Source organism: Lissotriton helveticus, chromosome 8, assembly GCF_964261635.1.
Source record: "Lissotriton helveticus chromosome 8, aLisHel1.1, whole genome shotgun sequence".
NCBI classification, from domain to species: Eukaryota; Metazoa; Chordata; class Amphibia; order Caudata; family Salamandridae; genus Lissotriton; species Lissotriton helveticus.
In genome coordinates, this window is record NC_136069.1 from 335,192,681 (window position 1) to 335,215,764 (window position 23,084).

Below are 23,084 nucleotides of genomic sequence, written 5' to 3' on the forward strand. Positions count from 1 at the left end.
CGCCATCGAACTCTGGGACCTTCTCGACTCTAACTCCCGAGACATCGCCTTCCTGACGGAGATCTGGCTGAACCTCACCTCAGCCCCCGACATCGCCATAGCCATCCCGGAAGACTACAAGATCGCCCGCAGGGACCGTACCAACGGCATCGGAGGAGGAATCGCCATAGTCCACAGAAACACCCTCAGAGTCTCGACCAACACCGATGACACCCTCAGCACTGCAGAACACATGCACTTCCAGATCCACACCGACCCCAATACCACCCTCAGAGGAACCCTCGTCTGCAGACCCCCTGGACCATGACCACAGTTCAGTGATTCTATCGCCGACTTCATCAGCATACACGCCCTCGCCTCCACAGACTACATCCTCCTTGGGGACCTGAACTTCCACCTAGAGAACAATGACACCAACTCCACCACCCTGATCGACAACCTCGCCAACTTCGGACTTAGACAGCTCGTGACAACACCAACCCACACCGCCGGCCACACGCTGGACCCCATCTTCACCGGAAGCCCCCACGTCTCCTTCAGCCACACCACCGAACCCCACTGGACTGACACCACTGCATCCACTTCACCTTCAGGAAACCCACCACACACCACCACACCCAACAAATGCCCCGACGCTGCTGAGCAAGATCACAGAAGATCAGCTAACCAACACCCTCGCCCAGAACCCACCTGCCGACTCCACCGACCCCAACACCGCCACCTGCAACCTTAGACAGTGGATCGACGACTGCGCCAACACCCTCGCCCCGCTCAAGACACCCTCCAACAACCACACCGGCAAGAAAGCCACCTGGTTCACCGAAGACCTCCAGGCCTCCAAACGGACCTGCCGAAAACTGGAGAGAACAGGCTCCGTGAACGAACACTGGACAACTACGCAGCCCACAAGGATGCCACCCGCAGACACCACCAACTCATCAGAACCACCAAGAGGGCCTCCTTCAAAAGCCAGCTGGATAACAACGCACACAACAGCAAAGAGCTCTTCAACATCGTGAAGGAACTCTCCAACCCCAGCTCCAACACCAACAACATTCCGCCTTCACAAGACCTGTGCGATTCACTGGCCACCTTCTTCCACCGCAAGATCACCAACATGCACGACAGCTTCAACGCCACGATCACCCCGACAACCACCGCCCCCACAACCACCACCTGCACCAACCGCCTACTCTCCTGGACCAACATCAATGACGAAGAAACCAGCGAGACCATGAACACCATCCACTCTGGATCGCCACTGGACCCATGCCCCCACCACATCTTCAACAAAGCCAGCACAGCCATCGCACCCCATCTTCGAAAAACAATCAATACCTCCTTCGAGACAGCAACCTTCCCAGAAATCTGGAAGCATGCCGAGATCAACGCCTTACTCAAGAAACCCAAGGCGGAACCCAAGGACCTCAAGAACTTCTGACCCATCTCCCTGCTCCCATTCCCGGCTAAGGTCACAGAGAAAATCGTCAACAACCAACTGACCCGCTTCCTCGAGGATAACCACATCCTGGACCCGTCCCAGTCTGGGTTCCACAGCAACCACAGCACCGAGACCGCCCTCATTGCTGCCATGGACTACATCAGGACCATGCTTGACAACGGAGAAACAGCAGCCCTCATCCTCCTGGATCTCTCAGCCGCCTTCGACACGGTCTGCCACCACACACTACGCACATGCCTACACGACGCCGGGATCCAAGAGAAGGCCCTGGCCTGGACAACATCCTTCCTCTCCAGCAGAACTCAGAGCGTCCGCCTCCCCCCTTCTGCTCCACGGCCACTGAAATCATCTGCGGCGTACCCCAGGGCTCCTCCCTCAGCCTGACGCTGTTCAACATCTACATGGCACCCCTCGCCCACGTCGCCCTACAGCACGACTTCAACATCATCTCCTGCGCTGACCACACCCAGCTGATCATATCCCTCAGCAAAGACCCTCACACCGCCAAGACCAACCTCCACGAAGGAATGAAGGCCGTCGCCAAATGGATGAGGAACAGCAGACTGAAGCTGAACTTGGACAAGACAGAGGTCCTCATCCTTGGCTCCACCCCCTCAGCCTTGGATGACTCCTGGTGGCCTGCAACCCTAGGAACAGCCCCGACACCCACCGACCACGCACGCAACCTAGGGGTCATCCTCGACTCCACCCTCTCCATGACCAAACAGGTCAACGCCGTCTCCTCATCCTTCTTCAATACCCTCCGAATGCTCCGCAGGCTCTTCAAGTGGATCCCCAAGAGACAAGAAGATCAGTCAACCAGGCCCTCGTCACCAGCAGGCTGGACTATGGAAATGCCCTCTACACAGGAACGTCGGCCAAGCTCCTGAGGCGATTGCAATGCATTCAGAACGCTTCAGCGCGGATGTATGACGTTACAACGCAGGCTATTACAACGCCTGCCTTTACAACGCGGTTTTTACATCGCAAACCTTTACAACGCATAGTGCTTTTAGGTGCTGGATAGTGATTTATTTAATTTACTATTCCAACTCCAGTCCCCGTGGATAGTAGGGAAGGTGTTGGATAGTAAATTAAATATATTCCCTATCCTAGAGCGCCCCCCAGCGCAATGCGTTGTAATGGTTTGCGTTGTAATGACCGCGTTGTAATGGTAGTGGGTTGTAAAATTTTCGTTGTAAGTGATGTTTACCCTTCAGCGCGTCTGATCCTCGAAAACCCCCGCCGCAGCCACATCACACCGCTCCCCGTCAACAAGAGGATAACCTTCAAGCTCCTCATTCACGCACACAAAGCTCTCCACAATACCGGCCCAGCATACGTCAACTCTCGACTCAACTTCTACATCATCACCCGCCAGCTCCGCTCCGCCAGCCTCGCCCTCGCCACAGTCCCCCGCATCCGAAGAGCGACCACCGGCGGCAGATTCTTCTCCCACCTCGCCGCCAAGACCTGGAACACTCTCCCCACCAACCTACGGCAGACCCAGGACCTAGTGGCCTTCAGGAGACTCCTCAACACCTGGCTCTTCAATCACTAGCAGGACCCCCCCTCACCCCCAGCGCCTTGAGACCCTCACGTGTGTATAGTGCGCTTTACAAGTGTTATGATTGATTGATTGATTGGCCCGTACCACTGGAACAAAATTCCCCTGTTCATCTGTGCATGCAACAGTCTATCTGGCTTTAAAAACAACTTAAAACCCATTTATTCTAATGCTGCTCCTACTTCATCTACCTTCTGCTCACGTACCGAGATGTCCCTATGTTGATGAGTCGTGAGCTATATCAAGATCCAAATGACATAACATAACATTACCTTTCTGCACTCTATGCCTAGCCACATTATGGAGGATGCTGCTGTGTAGGCATTTATAGCTGTCAAGAGTCCCCTTTGCAAATGTCTCACTTTAGGCCAGTCCTGGACTTTTAACATACATCACACAGTAATTTTGATGTTAACATTGCAACTATTGGCTCAAACCCCATCCAGTTAAGTGCAGTTGGGTTAAAAGTCATTATTAGCTGATGGTATTATAGATCAAATTGGGACACCTTGCATCTATGAATTCTCTTGGTATGTGGAAAGTCTTGTAATGTTTTCACGAATATTTCATGTGCATGGTGACAGAACTCTTTTCAGAAATGCATCTAACTACAACTTGCATGTAATATTTAAAGCCTTCGGTGTCTGGCAGGCAACCTGCCATCAACAATGACTTGTTAGAAAAGGGAGCTGATGCATCAAAAGATTTTACTCATTCTGTGTGTGAGCCAGCCCTTTCACCAATCAGTGAAACTGCCAAAGATCAAATATGATTTAATTATCCCCAGATTCTCATCTGTGTATATAAGAATTAGATCAGCCCTAATACATGCTTATAAACCCTGCACTTTTAATCCAAGTGCAAAAAGCTGGCAGTGACAAAAGGAAGAATAAACAATATTTTACTGAGATCCCTAAACAACAAAACTCAAGCAGAATACGTTTAGACTTTCTTGCTACTACCTTGTGCAACAGAGTAACATTGTGTTAGTAGCCCGTTCAACAAAAAAAAATATATATATATTTTTCTCACTCTTCTTTCTATGAATGGCATTTTAGTTTGTGGTTGTGCAGCAGGTGTTTATCAGTGTTTACTTGTTTTGACTGATGAGGGTTGTTTCCCTTTCTGAAAATTGTATCTGTTATTATAGGTTTATACCTAAAACAGGATAGCTTGGTTACGCTCTACTTCAGTGCCTTTTCTGTCCTTGATACTATAATAAACTGTAAGACGCTGATTTCAGTGGAACAAAAGCAAATGGAGACAGTCACAATTGTTGAGAAAATCAGTCCAAAATTACTGGTAAATGATTTGCATAATAGTAGTGTCTCAATGGAGTTACATACTAACCAAAACTCAAAGCCACACTGAAAAGATGATTTCAATAATTTTTCAGAGTAGAATAAGGAACATCTTATGTTCTTGAATGGACAACACGTATGTCTCATGCCATATTTTAAGCATGCCTAAAATTTTGGGACTAATCAGTAAAAACCAGTGGAGGTTGGCACAGATCGGGGGTGGGAGGGCAGAGGGCGGGGGAGAGAGGTAATGAAAAAAATTTACTTACCTCCTTGCCGCGTCTCTCCACCGTCATCTCTCTGCATCTCTCCCGGAACAGGAACAGAACACCCGGGAAGCACTCGGGCTCCCCAAAGCCAATCACAATGCTGCAATGCAGTGTTTTCATTGGTCTGGGCACCATAGTTCGGACTGGGAGCCTGGGCATGTTATCCACCAGAGAACATGGAAAGTGCGCATGACTGTTTGGCCGGCCCAATACGACCAGCTAAACATTTGTGCGCACTTTCAGAGTGCTCACCACTCCTCCCCGCTCTGAGAGCAGAGCAGTCCTGCCCCGCAAACCTGTCGCAGCAGGAAAAAAATTTAATGATAATAATGACAGTTATTATTTTATTTTTCCTTTATTCAAACTCCTGAAAAGCAGTGGGGTGACACTCCTCCACCTTAGCGGAGGAGCCACCACTGGTCAAAACATTGTTTCTATCAGTCATGGCTGCAAATCTCACACAGCAGCAAAGACATTTCCAGAAATCAGTGAGAAGTGTACACTATTGCTATCACACTACCCAGTAATGTCCAGAAATCTGTATAAACCTCCAGAGAGGAATGTATTGCTGTTACCTTGTTTACGGGGGCAGAGGGGTGTTTCCTCCCTGGACCTTTACCCAGATCTTTGACATGAGGGGCAAGTGACACAATACAACAGATCATTCCTCCCAAAAGTTCTTCAGGTGAGAAATTTTTTTTTAAAAGCCACGGTGATCCTCATATTCAACTTCAACCTCTCTACACTCCCAGAAATTCTATGTATTATTTCCTGTTTCTTGATTTGCTTATTTGGCAAGCATGGCATATCCAACCATGTGGTCGATGTCACTAATCAGCATTGGCACCGCCAAAAGATCTGGCTTTTCCGTAATGAATATGCAACCCTTAAAACTAAAGCTCAGTGTCTGGAGATGGAGAAGTGCATGCTGCTGTACCATAGACTGTTACTAAGGGGTCGATTCCGATTCGGGAAAAAAAACGTCCGTACGATTTGTATCCGGAGCCCTCTCCGAACGAATCGTACCCGTCCGTCCGAGTCACGTAGTACGATCCGTATTCCATGAATCCGTCCCAATCGTCGCGATCCATATGTATTGCAAGGCTGAAACCGTGAACCGTACGACTCGTACACATGCCGTACGACCCGACGAGTACAATCGGGACTGGGGCATGAGGATGCGATTCGTACGGTCCACGTCAGGTAAGGGCGAGTCGTACGGAAAAGCACACAAACACATACACACCGTATGGTCCGTACCCCCCATGATCGCAGGGGTACGCACCGTACCCCTGGGATCATGGGGTGTACGAGCCGTACCCCATGTACGATGGGTGTACGAGCCGTACCCCATGTACGATGGGTGTACGAGCCGTACCCCATGTACGATGGGTGTACGAGCCGTACCCCATGTACGATGGGTGTACGAGCCGTACCCCATGTATGATGGGTGTATTTCCTCCATTGTTTTTACATATATTTTTTTGCTTGTACTTCGAGATAAATAATTTCATTGTTGTTGAAATGTGCAGTGAATAATGTATTTCCTCCATTTTTTTTACTTATTATTTTTATCCTTTATTTACTTCATCTAAATGCCTTCATTTCTCTATCTCATAGCACTTTTTCCTAACAAGCTCACCACCGCGTCCTAGCACGATAAGTTACAGGTCCCCGATTAGTCACCTCGCCAAGATGGCGCCCTCGGACATTAGAACAGTAGTCCGCTTTTAGTTTTGTTATATACTGAACGCGAAGGGCACGAGCAAACGTCTAGCGGTAATGGCTGCAGTTTAGCGAGAGAGTACGGGTTGATTTGGAGGACCAGGTTCCGTGTACTTTGTTCTTTGACAAGTTTTAGGTAAGAGATATGTGTTTATTTTGAGGTTCGGCACCTCACAGAAAGTTAAGCAGATCTCAGCTCGACTATGTAACATGGTATCGAGCTGTAGCGTTTACATTTTTATCTTTTACCGCCTTTTCAGGTGGCAGAACGAGTTTGAAGTTATCGTTTATGACGGTAGAAAGACAAAGTGACAGTGATCTTTGTGAGGAGGTAAGATACGATTGGAGGCTGGTCTTCATTGCATTGTTGTGAGCATCTGTGGTCTAGTTGATTGAAGTAGATCTTTCCACTTAGGTTCCCCAAAGGAGTTTAGCATCTGAAACGCAGTGAGTTCCTCTTTATTTTTATTTTCACTCTTATTACAACACAGCGGTGTGGAAATGGGTAGACTTTTCTTCTTTTTTACGTTTTTTGGAACATTTGCACTTTGTGAATTTTTATGAACGTCGTGAATACTGAGTTACATGAATTTAATTTACATATACATGTTTAGATTTCAGGCCCTTGAGGAAGAGCTTGTTGAGCTCGAAATGCATCGGGCATGAAGAAATCTCTTCGGATGACAACTTTTATTTTATAAATTTGTAATACATGCAAATGTGTGTAATGTTGTGTAAAATTACAAATAGGAATGCTTTCTGAATAGATAATCATGTGAATAATAACAAATACAAAACATGCGCAGAAATCATTTGTTTAGTGTGACATTGTTTTGAGATTGAGTTAATTTAGTAGTGTTGTTCTAAACATTAGAACCACAGTAGCAACAGTGCGGAGAGGTTGAGTGTTCTGTTTCACTCAAGATAGAATGTTTCAGTAGTGGCACGGTTGGGACAAACGTGCTACCTCTACTGCACGCTTCATCAAAGATTTTCAAAAACAGTTTAAAGCTTGAATAGCGGCAAATTAAGTTAAGGAGTGCTTCTCCAATTGAAAAACACGTACGGCTCGTACACCCATCGTACATGGGGTACGGCTCGTACACCCCATGATCACAGGGGTACGGTGCGTACTCCTGCGATCATGGGGGGTACGCACCGTACCCGGGGGGGCCGTTCCGTACCTGTTTCGGCGCGAACTCTGCTTTTACGGCTGTTTTCAGCTCCCGCAGAAAAAGGGTCGTACGGTGCGTACCCGACAAGTATCGTACTTGCTAGGTCGTAAAAACCAGCCGCGAATTGTACAGCTGTCGCGTACAGCGGGTTCCGAGGGAGAAACGTACGGAGATTAGAGTCATACGGTCTCTGTACGACTCGTACGGAGTACGGCTCCTAGTACGAATTGTACTTCGTCGTACGTACGGGGGATGTTTCAGGGTACGATTCGTATGGGAAAAACGCTCCGAACCGCTATTCAGAGCGGTTTTTCCCGAATCGGAATCGGCCCCTAAGTGTCCAGAGAGTGAGCATCACAAGCCTGCACTACCACCAGTTGTTACTAGCTGTCCCAAGAGGGAGCCACACAAGGGTTGTAATTTAATATGGAGAGGTTATGTTCTTCCCAATACATGACAGGATCCATGCTGTAGGCTGAGCTCCTCCAGGTAACAACAATGGAGAGTGCCCATTTTAGGGTTGTTTTGTGCAGTTTCATGTCTCCATTCAAGGGGCAAGAAAATGTAAGGGCAAGAATAGGGTAGTGCAAACTGAAAATAAACATGTGGTTCTAAAAGTTGCACTTTTGCTTGGGGAGTTGTTGTGAACATCAAGATGCTAGGTAAACGAGAAACAACAATTTTATTTATGGCTACAATATACAAAGACGGTAAATGAGTAATTTGTGGACCAAGATCATTAGAACTACAAGCTGTTCAATGGCCCATGAATATGAGGGTGGGTTTGCAACAGATGGAGGTAATTGAGTCAAGGAAGCTATCTGCATGCCCAAAGTCCAGTGCGAACTCACCCTTAGAAAAACCACATAAGATATATCAGCCTGTTGTCAGTTTTGTTAGAAAAAAGATGTAACATGTTTACAAAGTTAATCCATTGCTGTAGTACAGAGAAAAGCTGATTTCCTGGGAATTAAATAGTAGAAAGAAAAAACTTTGTACTGATTGACAGCAGATTAAAATATAAAATTAAAATGTATCACAAAGAAAGGTCAGTTTTTGTTCTTGAATGATTAAGAGTAGATCAAAGAATCACTAATGGAATAACTATGCTGTCTAACTTCAGAAGCTGCTGCCGCACATTTAACTGCCTTACTTGTTAAAATGGTCAGAGAAGGAAGTTGCTGCGACTGACTTTGCTTGCGGGGCAGCAGGGGTGTCTGCTATGCTTATGTTTTTATTGCTTAAAGACCTAACAAGTAATAAAAAAAATAACAAATAGGTAGCCTATAGTGAATGAACGAACACTGTGGCAGCAGCAGGCAGATGCGTAGGTCCTAATTACGATGTTGGTCAGAGTTGCCTCCAAACGACACCGTTGCGGATTGGGAACTGACCAACCTCAGGTCAGCGGTTCCAGCTGCACTGTTTGGATGTGCGGCCGGAAACTCTTATTTCTCAATGGGAGTTTGTGCAGCAGGAAAGAAAACGCCCGCAGCACAATCTCTCATTGAGAAATGGGAGCTTGTGATCATCCCAGTGCCTGCCACAGGGTGCAGAGATGCTCAGGGGGGATCCATAGGTGCCCCCTAAGTCTAGAATTAGAGGGCCAGGGGTGAAGGGGGCCCTGCTATGCGACCGGAATGACGCTTTCTGACAGCCTTTCCATGTCGGAAAGCCCAACATGGAAAGGCTGTCGGTAACCGACATCATAATCCCGATGGCAGAAACTCCATCCTTAAGGGATTATGGTGAGTTTCCGACCGACCGACGGAATGTGTCGGTTGGTCCCTTTGACCGCACGCATCATAATGCATCGGTCAGACCGAGGCAGTAGATGCGGTTCGGACCGCAACCGACAAGCTGTTGGTTGCGGTCCAAACTGCAACGTAATGAGGTCCTTAGTTGTGGGGAATTTTAACTGCAGCATCCACAGTATAAAGAGAAGCAATAAAGCTATGTTTCAAAGGTGGCTTTACATACTGAAAGCAACAGAATTAACCAAAATAAAACAGATATTTTATTTACTTGAAATGTGAACTACATTTTTATGTAAATACACCTCCCTTGATGGTGGAACACCAGACCAAACAGCGAATAGCTTGCGAGGAGAGAAGTGTACTTCCCTTGGCTGATACAAGATGTGACTGACATAGCTTTAAAGCAGTGACTAATTGAGTTGGACTCGCAAAGAATCTAATGGCTGCAGGGGGTTAACTCAAATCCACACTCAAGAAACAATACAATAAATAAACAATAGGCACTGAAGATAGCTAAAGCTGTCAGGCCAGACCTAAAAAGGAAGATCACTTGCCACATGTTTTTCAGTCATTAGGCATAAACATGAATCAGTTAATTAAAATGTCAGATTTTTCACATTTGCTGGACTCACAAGAATCTAACAGTTCTCGCAGGAATGGGAGTTTTAACACTAAAATGCATTGTAATAGGAAATTACCCTTAGTCACCTGGGTTTTTCGGCATGTACAGACAATAGATGAATGGCTATTTGAAAGAATATTTTAGTTGCCGTGGACAGAATATCTTACAAAAATCAACTAAGAGCCTTCCAGGTTGTTTTATTTATACTTTATATGTACATGATTAAAAACAACACCCGGAAAACAGAGCAATCACTAATAGCTGCAGTTAAAGAAAAATCCCCATGCTGTCCAACCAAACGCCTCCCAAGTTGGTGAGCTCCTGTTCAAGTCTTGCATTGTGATATGTGTATTATGCTTAGGAGAGCATACATCTTATGACATGGGAATGCAAAATAATTCTAAATTACTAGCGTCTAAAATATTTTCCATAAGATTTGCTTGCGGGCAAAATATATACATTAGGTATTAGTTAGAATATGCTGTGAATTGCTTTTTTTCACGGTATCTGTTATTGTACTCTGAATAACTCATGCATTAATTTGACGTTCTAAGAACACTCTCGTTCATATGTATTAAAATGTGTCAAATTGAATTCTGCTCTGAAGAAGAAAAACATGTATTATGTAGGCCACCTGTTCATAAAAGTGTCACATTTTTAACGCGTTACTTGTAAATGCCCATAGGGTTTCACTTTCAAATATAGTTTTTTTTTTTCTTAGACTTAGAACATAAAATAAGGCAGACTGACCTTTCGGGTCTATCTTCAAATCTGTCACTTCAGATAATGTGTTGACATATTTTCCTTGCTGATAATCGCACACGCAGACAGAAATTTATAAACTGTCAGACTTAAGCTAAGTAGCTCGTTCTTCCAACAGATGTCTATTTTTTAATGTGTAGGCCTGGAGAATTAATTGAGGCATGCAGTCAGATGGCATTTCTGATCGCTGGTATTAAAAGCGTGTACACTGATCCACTGATGACATTAAAATAAGTGTAACAAAGGAAATCTTGTACTAACAAGCATTGGCAAAGTCAATAGGTCTAGGGGCATAGCTTGTTCAATAAGATTGGGTCTGGGGGGAAGGGGGTGAGAATTAGATTTCCCGCATATAACGCTGGCAAATAATGTTGAAATACATTATATAAGGAGCAGGGCGGATGGGGAAGGGCTTAAGAGGTAGTGCATAAGGGAGAGGAATGCAAATTAATAGTACTAAACGATAGAAACACAATATTTTGTAAAATAATTTTTTTAGGGTGTGTGTATGTTTTTGTCAGTGTGTGTATGCAAATATCACAGGTGAAATCGGACAGATATCTCACAATACCTGACTGAAAGCACCTGTACCTAACTACTCATCTGAAAATACATTTATTAGGGGGGTTGTAATACCCCAAATACCCCCCTGAAAATACACCCCTGAATACGTCTGTATTTTTCAAACATGCAATGGCAAAGCAATAGATCTGGGGTTTTGTCATAGGATGTGTAACGTTGAATGCATAGATAAATGTCTAAATAGCACCTGAAGGCATAGATGAGTTTTTGAGTAATACCTAGGTGAATAGCTGAATGTAACAGAGGGGCCTGGGTGATTCTATGACTGCAAGGATAGTGTGTGGGTTCTTATATGATTACATAGGTACAGCCTGCATGATTGCATAACTGTAGGGGTAGTACATAACTAGTGCCTGGGTGATTGCATGACTGCAGGGGTAATATTTGGGGGATTACTGGTATACATAAAAAGTGAGTGGGTGATTTTAAAACTGCATGTGTACTTCCTGGGTGATTACAGAAGTACTAAGGTACTGTCTGAGTGATTACAGGAGTGAAAAAGTAGTGCCTGGGTGATTCTATATGTGTATGAGCAAGTAGACACATATCTCAGTCACAACACCACGCACAGCTTAAAACTTCACAGAGTACTCTTCAATTTTCAACCAGACACTGAGAATTATGCGGTATATATGAAATATAACTTTTTTCGCATCATACAAATTACTCTAATAAATAACATCGCTACAAACAGCTCATACCTCACTTTCAGCCTACTGCTTAACCATTCTACAACTACTTATAAAATTGTACCTACCCAAAAAGAAAGTAGGAACCCTTCACATATCTTTGGTAAAAGTCTCACCATATTCCTAAAACCATACATGAATATGTTTGTACCATAACACTATCCAAACCTAAAAAAAACACAGAACAAGCTTCCAATTTCAAGCAAACATCAATATTTATGCGGCATACTTCAACTCTACCTCTCTAGAAACTTTTTAAAAAGCCTATTTATTTATTTATTTAAAAAGTTTTATATTGCACAAACATGACCCTTGAGGGTATCAGAGTGCTTTACAGAATATGCAGCAAGGAAGTGTAAAGGCAAACATACAGAGTCAACAAAGCGAAAAGTACACATTTTAAAAGTGTCCAACAATCACGCAAGCAAACCCTCTGGGCTACAAAACAGCTGCTATGGACCTCGAGTCAAATGGGGCAGGCGGACTTGAGCAGATATTTCTTCATCAAGAGTCTTTTAACTTCCATTTTGAAGCAGACAGTGGGGGGAGAGGGGGTAGAGAGTTCCAGATCGTTGGCGCCATGCCTGAAAAGGCTCGATTGTAAGTCTTTTCTTTCTTACATATTTGTGGTTTGAGTAAAAGGGTGCTGGCACTTCTGGAGGCTCTTGTACCACAGGAGAGCTCCAGTTTCTGAGCGAGGTACAACCGGGTCTTGAAGTGGATGGCTTTGTGTGCCATGCAAGCAATTTTCAACTGTATCCGAGCTTCATATGGGAGCCATTTCAGGGCCAGCAGGTCCAGGGAGATGTGGTTGTATTTTTTGGTACCCGTTAAAAGCCTAGCAGCAGAATTGAGGGCCACCCTAAAAGGAGCCGTTTTCACTCTGGGCATGCCACAAAGCATTGCACTGCCGTAGTCCAGCTTTGCAATCACTAATGCTTGCACTGCAGCCTTTAGGTCATGAGCAGGGAGAAAGGGTTTGAGCTTCCTTAGGATGCTGAGTGAGGGAGCTGATGTGCTTTTGCATGTTCAGACTATTGTCTAATATAATACCAAGCGAGGATGCCGAGTCCACGAGGTGAGATCTACAATTGAGAGCAGCAAGCTGATTCAGCCATTGTTCTATGACCGAGGATTGCTTGTGGGGTGAGATTAGGAGGAATTCTGTTTTTAGAGCATTTAGATTCAGATGGTTCCGTGTTAGCCATCTTTGTGTTTCCAGCAGGACTGAACTAAGGGACTAACAGCCTGAAAAAGGGAATCTGCGATTCTCAAATAGCGATTTACAGCGAATCGCTATTTGAAAAGCGCAGATCGGCATTCATCCTAGTTAGCGAGAAAAAAAAAGCGATTCGCTCCCGGCCGCAAAAAGCGTTAACGAATTACTAAAATCGCAGAAAAATCGTTATTTCCCTCAAAATCCGTGTCGATTTAGCGATATCGCTATTAGCAAGATCGCTAATTGCGAGATCGAAAAATACGATCTCGCTAGTAGTGAGATCGCTAAAACGGGAAGTCGCTTTTCGAGCACAGTGATGACATCACCACCAGGAAGCAGGCAGTTCCCACCCCCATTCAGTACTGTTAGACTGATCTTGAGGCTGCAGCTGAACAGAGCTCCTACCAGGACACCTCCAAACCTGCTAATCCCACCCATTAGTGACTGCAGCTATGTCAGAGGAGCCAGCACCAGGGCCCAGTGATCCCAGGCGCAAGAGGAAGCTAAAGTTCTCCGAACAGGAGTTGGAGCACCTCATTGAGGGAGTTGTTGAGAACCACTCCAAACTATTTGAGAAGGACTCCAGGAGGGTGCCGGAGGTGGAGAGACGTCGTATCTGGCTTGGGATAGCTGCTAACGTGAACGCTGTGGGCGTGACACACAGGTCACTGGACGAGCTGAAGAAGCGGTGGTACGACCTCCGAGGTCGTGCCAAGGAGAGGGTGGCAGAGAGGCTGGGCGAGACCCAGGCTACTGGGGGCGGAGATCCAACAGTCCCTCCCAACACCCCCATGGAGGACCGCGTGGAGGACACTCTGGAGCCAGAGGCGTGCATAGGGGTCGTCAATCTGGACTCATCCCGACCCAGCCAAGACAGCCAAGGTAAGTGGTATGCGACTGCGACCCTGTCCCCTAACAATGGCCATGGCCCTATAGCCTCCCATATTCATCCCAAGTCATGCAAACCATGCACATTAGGTCATGCCCAAAAGCATTGTGGGACATGTAGTCTGCCCACAATGTACAAGAACCCCAATGCAGCCTCACATGTCCCAAAGTACGCAATGCCAAACCCAGGCAGGGAATGTCATCCAGCATGCATGTAGCAACTGCACGTGTGACAGATACATGCAATTAATGTACGTCCTATTCCCCCCACAGGTGGCGCTGACAACAGCAGCAACAGCGACAGGCTGTGCATTGATGATGCACGAGAGGATGCCGAGTAGGTGCCAACACCGACACTTCCTGCACCATCAGGCGCAGCACCTCTCCCTGCAGCCAGGGCAACACCAACTGCGCCACCACCATCAGGCGCAGCACCTCTCCCCGCAGCCAGGCCAAGAGCAACTGCGCCAGCACCATCAAGTGCAGCACATCTCCCCGCAGCCAGGCCAAGAGCAACTGCGCCAGCACCATCAGGCACAGCACCTCTCCCCGCAGCCAGGCCAAGAGCAACTGCGCCAGCACCATCAGGCGCAGCACCTCTCCCCGCAGCCAGGCTAAGAGCAACTGCGCCAGCACCATCAGGCGCAGCACCTCTGACAACCACAACTCCACCACCAGCTGGACCATCTACATCTGGTGCAGCTACTCTGGTGACAGTGGGCACACCCACTGTGGGCAGCCAGCAGAGCAGGCATGGCTGGGATCGCCAGCAGAACACAGCACGCAGCGGCAGGAGGGGGATGGCTGTGCGCGTGCCAGGCCTGAGCGTTGAGCGCCAGATGCTACGCATACACCAACTGCAGGCACGACGGCAAGAGGCTATTCAGCTGCAGCTAAACAACATTGGCCGCAATGTGGCCTATGTGGGCGAGAGGATTGAGCGCATGACGACAGCCATGGAGGCCAACACTGCTGCGCTCATATCGCAGCGCAACTCCGCCCGCCGCCGCCACCGGCAGCTTCTTACGCGGCTGTCAGCCTACACCCGCTCAAACTATATTATCGGGAATGCCACCTCCCAGCTCTCTCGACGGTCCCTGGCGCAGCAGCAGCAGTTGATCCAATGCGTTGAGGATGTTGGACGAGTGTTGGAGCAGGTCACCACTGCAGTGCTGGCACTCCATCCTACTGGGCCAGGCAATGGGGGGGGGACGACACCAGTGAGGGCACCTCCAGTGTCAGCAGCCTGTCTGCCTCACTTGTTGGCGTGTTACACCGCAGCACCAGGCCCAATGCAGGGACACGTGCCGTCCAAGAGGAAAAGCCCGAGAGGCGTTTGGGTGCTGCGCGCCGGAGGCGCAATTGAGTTTCATGTACATTGTCTGGGACATGCTGCTGATACAAGCATGTCCAGTGTTTTGTTAGGAGCAGTATGGCGCTATACTGCTAGCATTTGATGAATGGAGACATTACATTATTATTGTGCATTTAACAATAATATTTATTCCTGCATCATACATCGGCCTCCTGTCATTATTTCCATTGGCATGCAATTGTGAATTGTTGGGTGAGGGGAGTGGGTGCACTAGAAACTGTTCATTGTGATGTGGTTGCGGCGTCTGTGTCCTTCAGCTGGGTTCTCCCCGCGTGCATGACGCACATGTGCAGGTGGCCAGTCGTCCCCTTCGGACTCACTGCCAGAGATCTCTACAGGTATCCGGCGCTTGGTAGCAATGTTGTGTAGTATTGCACACACAGCCACAATGCGGCAGCACACATCAGGACTGTAGTACATGGCCCCACCAGTCTTGTGCAGTATGCGGAATCTGCTTTTCAGTAGCCCAAATGTCCGCTCAATGCAATTCCTTGTGCGTATGTGTGCTACATTGTAACGCCGTTGCTGTGGTGTCGCAGGGTTGAGGTATGGGGTGAGGAGGTATTCACGGAGGGCGTAGCCACTGTCACCTGCATGAGAGGAGCAGAGGGTGAGTGCCTGTGCAGCGCAGATACTACATCACAGTGTGACATTGTGGGGCAAGTGTACTTACCAAGTAGGTGTCCTTCACCAAATTCTCCCCTGGCCAGTCGTGTGTGGAGGCCGCTGTGCCGTAATATGAAGGAGTCATGTGTACTCCCCGGGTACTGTGCCACAATGTCCGTGATGTATGACTTAGCATTGCAGACCATCTGGATGTTGAGGGAGTGGTAGGACTTGCGATTGCGGTACATGTACTCCGTAGCAGATGGTGGGCAGATGTGGATGTGAGTACAGTCAATGCATCCTATCACATGTGGGAACTGCGCAACATTGTAGAATTGCTGCTTGGTCACATCCAAATCCTGTTGGCTGGTGGGAAATTTGATGTGCTGGTGTAGCTGGGTCAGCATTGCGTCAAGGAAACTCCGTAGGCAGCGGGACATGGTGGGCTGGGATATCCCCCCAGCAGCCGCAACTATCCCCTGGAAGCTCCCGGAGGCCAGGAGGTGCAGGCTACACAATACCTGGACATGTGTAGGCACGGCATTGGTACACCTTGTTGGGTGCTGCATCAGTGGGTCAAGGTCCTGTATTAGCTTGATAATCATTGCCCCATTCAGGCGGTACTTTGCATATATTTGCTCTCTGGTTTGGCCCAGCAAGGTGACCCGCTGGCGGAATATCCTCTCCTGGATTCTGCGTCTCCTCCGTGCTGCTCGCTGTAGCCTTCGCCGCCTGAACACCATGTAGAGTCCTGGCATTGTGAAAATCCTAATGCTGCTGCAGCATCTCCTTAAGTGTGTTTGGTCAGGCCAGCAACTGTTCCTGATTGGGTAACGGTTTTTCAAATATTTTTTTTAGGGGCTCTGATGGTTACCACCTGCTTTGGGTTGTCCTTGAAATGCGCCGCGCTAATTGCGATTTAAGGGATTTTCGGTATTAGCGATGTTTCTTGAATAGCGATTGCGATTATATTGCGGTTTCGCTATTTTATTCGCAATTTCCCTGGTTCCTCGCTATTTCCGATTCGCAATTGGACGGCTGGCGGGAATCTGCGAAAATATTAGCGATTTCGTTATTCTGGCTTAGCGAATTCGCTGTTTCCTTCATGAATAGCGATTTTGACTAATGCGCTCGCAATAGCTTTTTCGCAGCTATTGTGAGCGCAATTTCGGTTCATGAATCAGGCTGTAAATGAAATGTCCCTAGTGGAGGCCATCTTCAAATCTAGTTGGGTGTCATCCGCATACATGTGATAGTGAATGCTGGATGATTTCAGAATTTCTGTTAGAGGCTCCATGAACAAGTTAAAGAGCGTGGGAGAGAGTGCTGAACCTTGTGGAACCCCCAGCTTAACCAGAGCAGGATGGGACAGGGATTGGTTTACCTTGAAGCTTTGAGATCTATTCAGGAGGAACAAAGAGAACTAATTAAGCACCGGCCCAGATAACCCGATCCTGTGTTCCAGGAGGTCAATTAGGTTATCGTGTTTGACAGTATCAAATGCTGACAAGAGGTCAAGAAGGATCAGTAGGCACGACTCATTGTGGTCCAGCATTCTTAGCGCATCATCGACAATGTGCGTTAGTGCCAACTCTGTGCTATGGCCCCGGCGGAAACCAGATTTGCATTGGTCCCGGAGTTGGAAATGGTTGATGTGGTTGCAGAGGTGAGCCAGCACACATTTCTCCAGGAGCTTTGCCAGGGTGGGGATGTTGGAGATTGGGTGAAAGTTATGCAGGTCTGTGGGATTAGAAGTTGGTTTCTTTAGAATCGGGGTAACTTGCTCCGATTTTAGGCAGTCCGGAATATCGCCTTGCCAAAGTGATACATTGACGATCTTAGTCCACAATGTTAGTAAGGAGGATCTAACTTCCGGGAGTAGGTCCGATGGCAGAGGGTCATTGTAGTGATTAGAAGGTTTCGGAGTCAACACTGTTTTGCATATAGTGCACTCGTCCAGGGTTTGGAACAGACTCCAGGATGCATTGTTTTTAGGGGGGGGTCGGGTTGCACAGAGGCAGAGATAATCACGCCCAGTGGACAGAGGGAGGTCAGTGGACTGATCAACAGGTGGTCCCGGGCAGATCGTAATTCAGTTTCAATCTTACTAGACTTAGCAGTGAAAAAGTCTGCAAATTCTTCACAATTCGGCAGTGGTCCTTGACCAAGTGACGGGGAGTTCGATGACTATTGGCTTGGGACTTGATGTGTACAGTTTTTTGGGAAGGTGTTTTGCTTGGTCTAGTTGAGTTCTTAAAAAGGTGGCCTTTGAGCATCTGATGCGTTTATTATATATGCTTCTCAGGGATCTCAGGTGGTAGAGATGCTCAAGGGAGGGATAGGACCACCATTGCCTTTCAGCAAGCCTTAAGTTTCTTCTTTCAGAATTAAGACTATCAGTAAACCATGGTGTGAAGCGTTTAGAGGACATTCTTTTAAGCTGTATGGTGCAACTGAGTCTAGTACGTTCAGCATAGCGGGGTTATAGTGGGCCATAGGTCGTGAACATCAGACATGTTCGGTGGGGGAGGGGGGACAGAATGTTCTTGCAGAGAGCAGTCAGATCATGCAGGTTGATGTTCTGTAGGCATCTTTTCAGCTGTTTTGGGTTCTTAGGCCAAAGTGATGCATTGACGATCTTAGTCCACAATGTTAGTAAGGAGGATCTAACTTTTGGGAGTAGGTCCGATGGCAGAGGGTCATTGTAGTGATTGGAAGGTTTCAGAGTCAACAGTGTTTTGCGTATAGTGCACTCATCCAGGGTTTGGAACAGACTCCAGGATCCATTGTTTTTAGGGGGGGGGTCGGGTTGCACAGAGGCAGAGATAACCACGCCTAGTGGACAGAGGGAGGTCAGTGGACTGATGAACAGGTGGTCCCGGGCAGATCGTAATTCAGTTTCAATCTTACTAGACTTAGCAGTGAAGAAGTCTGCAAATTCTTCACAATTCGGCAGTGGTCCTTGACCCAGTGACCGGGAGTTCGGAGGACTATTGACTTGGGACTTGATGTGTACAGTTTTTTGGGAAGGGTTTTTGCTTGGTCTAGTTGAGTTCTTAAAAAGGTGGCCTTTGAGCATCTGATGCGTTTATTATATATGCTTCTCAGGGATCTCAGGTGGTAGAGATGCTCAAACGAGGGATAGGACCGCCATTGCCTTACGGCAAGCCTTAAGTTTCTTCTTTCAGAATTAAGACTATCAGTAAACCATGGTTTGAAGCGTTTAGAGGACATTCTTTTAAGCCGTAGTGGTGCAACTGAGTCTAGTACGTTCAGATAGCGTGGTTAATTGGGCCATAAGGTCGTAAACATCAGACATGTACGGTGGGGGGGGCAGGATGTTCTCGCAGAGAGCAGTCAGATCATGCAGGTTGATGTTCTGTAGGCATCTTTTCAGCTGTTTTGGGTTTTTAGGCTGGGCTTTACTTGCTCATACCGAATCAAGGATGTGGAAGGAAATGCAATAATGGTCTGTCCAATCACATGGGAGGAACGATTCCAGGAGGGTGGGGTTGGGCTTACCAATAATAAGACCTAAGGTAGCTCCTTTGATATGAGTGGGGCTGTCACATATTTGGGTTAGGTTGAGGTCAAGAAGGAAGGATTTAAGGCTATTGACAACCACATCATTTACATCATTCCAGTGGAGGTTTAAATCTCCCAGGAAGATCTGAGTGCCATGGGAGTCTGTATTGGCCGAGATAATATCCATGATCACTTCTGAGAAGGGAAGGTTGTCGCGAGGGGGGTGGTAAAACGTGTGCAGTTTGCAGGAGTGATTATTGCTACCAGACACTTCAGTGCATAGGTGATTCACAAGACGGCAGGTGGTCAGTCTGTAGTACTTTCACTGTAAGATTGCTACGATGTAAATATGCTATGCCTCCACCATGACCAATGGATCTGTCTAATCTAATGATATCATAACTGGGAGGCATTAAAAAGTCCAGGATGAGGGCAGCTGAGTCATTTAGCCAGGTTTCCGTCAACATTACAAGGTCAAGATCCTGCAGCAGGGTGAGGTCGGCAATATCCGCAGCGTGCTTAGCTGCCAATCTACAATTTAGGAGCACGCATTTGAGACTTATGTTGGTGTCTGTTAGTGCCGGAAGAGTGGTGATGTCTCTCATGAGGTTGTTCTCGTTTAAGGTTCTGCTGTTTGACCTAGGTTCCCTGAAGGGGTCTGTGGGGATAGATTCAATTTGTTGCAAGTTTGCTATGGTGGGGGATGTGCTGGAACATAAGAATGTATGGAGAGAATGAGTATCAGTATCAGATAAGGAGGCTCTGCATGTAGAGGGGAGAGCAGGGTGTTAGGGAGCAGAAAGTTGGACCACCTATGAGGTGTGTGGGTGACATGAGAAGGTGACCACCCAGCTTAGTGGGCGGAAGAGGGCCTGATACATAGATTGTGATTTTTCTTGATGTAGCAGCTTAGTCTAGTGTCAGCCAACAAAGCCTCGGGGTATGTAGTAGACTGAAAACCTGTCTTAAGTAGGCAGAGTGCTATCTCGCTCAGACGGCCTTCCAGTGAGGTATGAAGATGGGATTGGGAGGCTAGGTCCCAAGGACCTTGGAGTGGTGAGCGCAAGGGAGGTCAGGGGAAAGTGGGGCGGGGTGACTGAATGTGCCCCATGGGAAGAGATTCTGAGAAATGGAGCAGCTCACTCTGAAGGATGGGTAGGATGGGGGAGGAGCTAGTGAGGTTGGTGGAAGGTAGGGAGGTTGGCCACTGAATGTGCCCCGAGGGATGGGGTTCTGGGCAATGGAGTTGCATGCATGGAGGGATGGGTAGGATAGGGGAGGAGGGGCTGACAGATAGAGACCCCTGTAGGCCGGTAGGAGCCTGATGAGGTTATGTGTTGGACTGGAGGAAGGTGTCATGGGGAGAATCGGGCGGTGCTGTAGGCAATGGCGTTAGGGGAGATAGTGCGCGCTAATAATGCGGGGGAGGGAGCAAGAAGCTTAGTGTGATGACTGTGCTGTAGAAGCTCGCACATTGCATGAATGGCAGGTGAGTTGTTATTAGGAGTTAGGGTTGGTAGAAGGGGGCCCTTTGAAGCAGATGTTGGATCAGAGGATTGAGGTGGAGAGGTAGGAGATAGAGATTGCGAGGGCTGGAGGTGGAGAGGTAGGAGAGGTAGGAGATATCGATTGCGAGGGCTGGGGGACCACTGGGGGTACCGCCCTTCCAAGGGGGGTGGAATTTGAGTTAGCCACTGTATTCATGATGGTGGGGAAAAGTTTGTCAAATAACACTATATTGAGGTCTGAGGCTTGTATAAGGATGATTTTGCTTTTGTAGAGGGAGATGGTGGCTTCAGCTCTGAAATCCAAAGAGGGCGTCACTATCAATCTAAGACCATGTGGTGTTTTCAGGGAAGTGGAGATCTTGAGCAGAGAGTAAATGACCTTCCGCCATTGAGCATACCGTTTAGTGTAGAGGTTGAGGTTGTTAATGGTAACAGCCTTTCTGATAGAGAAGTAGGGGTCTGAGATAAGGGTTTCCGGATGTGTTTTAATTAGTATATGTTTGAAGCTTTTTGCAGCATTTCTAGATAGGTTCGGTGGATATCTGATTCGGAAAGCGTTATGTCCAGTAGGTTCCAGGTTGGCAGTGAGGCGGCTCGAAGGTATAGGCTCCATGTTATCACAGGTCTTGTTTCCGCACAGAGGAGGTGAAGGTAAGCAGGCGTCCGGACTGATGTCTGCCCCCTCCATAGGAGGCGTGGGTATTCCAAGCGACCCGGACAGCGGTCGGGGACGTGATAAAGGAGTTCAGCGAGGAGAGCAGAAGGGAGCTTGAATCAGAATTAATAACACCTTATGTCACCATCTTTTACACCACACTTTTGTGCTGCATCTTCACCATTCTACTAGTACTAACAGTCTTGAGTCTACCACATAAAAAGCAACAACACCTCTTTGAGACAGAAGTCCATGCACACCTTAAAATTTGACAAACTCCACCTCCAAATTTAAAGCAACAGCTAAAGTTATGCGGTATACTACAAATATACATATCCACACACTAAAACAAACTACCATAATCACTAATCCATATTCCAATATACACATATTAATATACAGAATCTATTTCAAACAACATTTAACTACAATAAAACAAAGGACAATAAACATCTCTACATTTAATAATATATTTCAAACATCAAAGTTCTTGATTAATTATTTAACCTGAAAAATAAAGCTTACACATAATACACCTCACAAATTTATAACTCACCTTCCAAATTGATTTATAGAATATAAAATATCAGAAACTCAGAAAAGGTTTTCTTATGCACACAATAAATGTAATGCACTGGTCTCAGCAAGGCAAAACAGGTAATGGCAAAGTTTCCCTCTCTTTCGCCACACAAATACATGTAAGTAACAAATCACATTCCTTCCTACATTATTTCAAATAATAAAACACGTTTCTATTGATTAGACATATGAACCTTTACCAACTGACTTCTAAAAGTGCCCAAACTGGTTCTGGAATTTTCCACACTTCTGTCATTGGGCTATACGTGGGCTACATCTGGGTGATATTTGTGCTACATTTGGACTCCTTTTTTACTAGTGGTCTTCTTGGGGGACTTCAATTCAATTCAATAAACATTTTTCGATCTGATTTAGAAACATAGATCATAAAAGTGTACATAAAAACTGTAAATCCTCTTTCTTAATGCAATACAATGAGAATTAATTAAAACCAATATGTAAAAACGGATGTTACAAAGTCTAACTCAGAGCTACAGCAGGTTAACAGAATACTAAAGTTCAATGTTTCGCAAGATCAATCTCAAGTACTTTGTGCAAAATACGCAATACGGGGTCCAAGTAAGATGCAACGCTCCAATACCTGACCAGTCTGCACTATATAAAACTGCAAAAAAAACAAAAAATAAAAAGTGTTTTGCACACTACTGTCATTGGGCTATATGTGGGCTACATCTGGGTGATATTTGTGCTGCATTTGGACTCTTTTCTCTCCGGTGGCCATCTTGGGAGACTTATTTGTTATGAAGTTTCATAATTTCCTCATTTACTACAGTCTCGTCAGTAGGAAATGCTTTCAG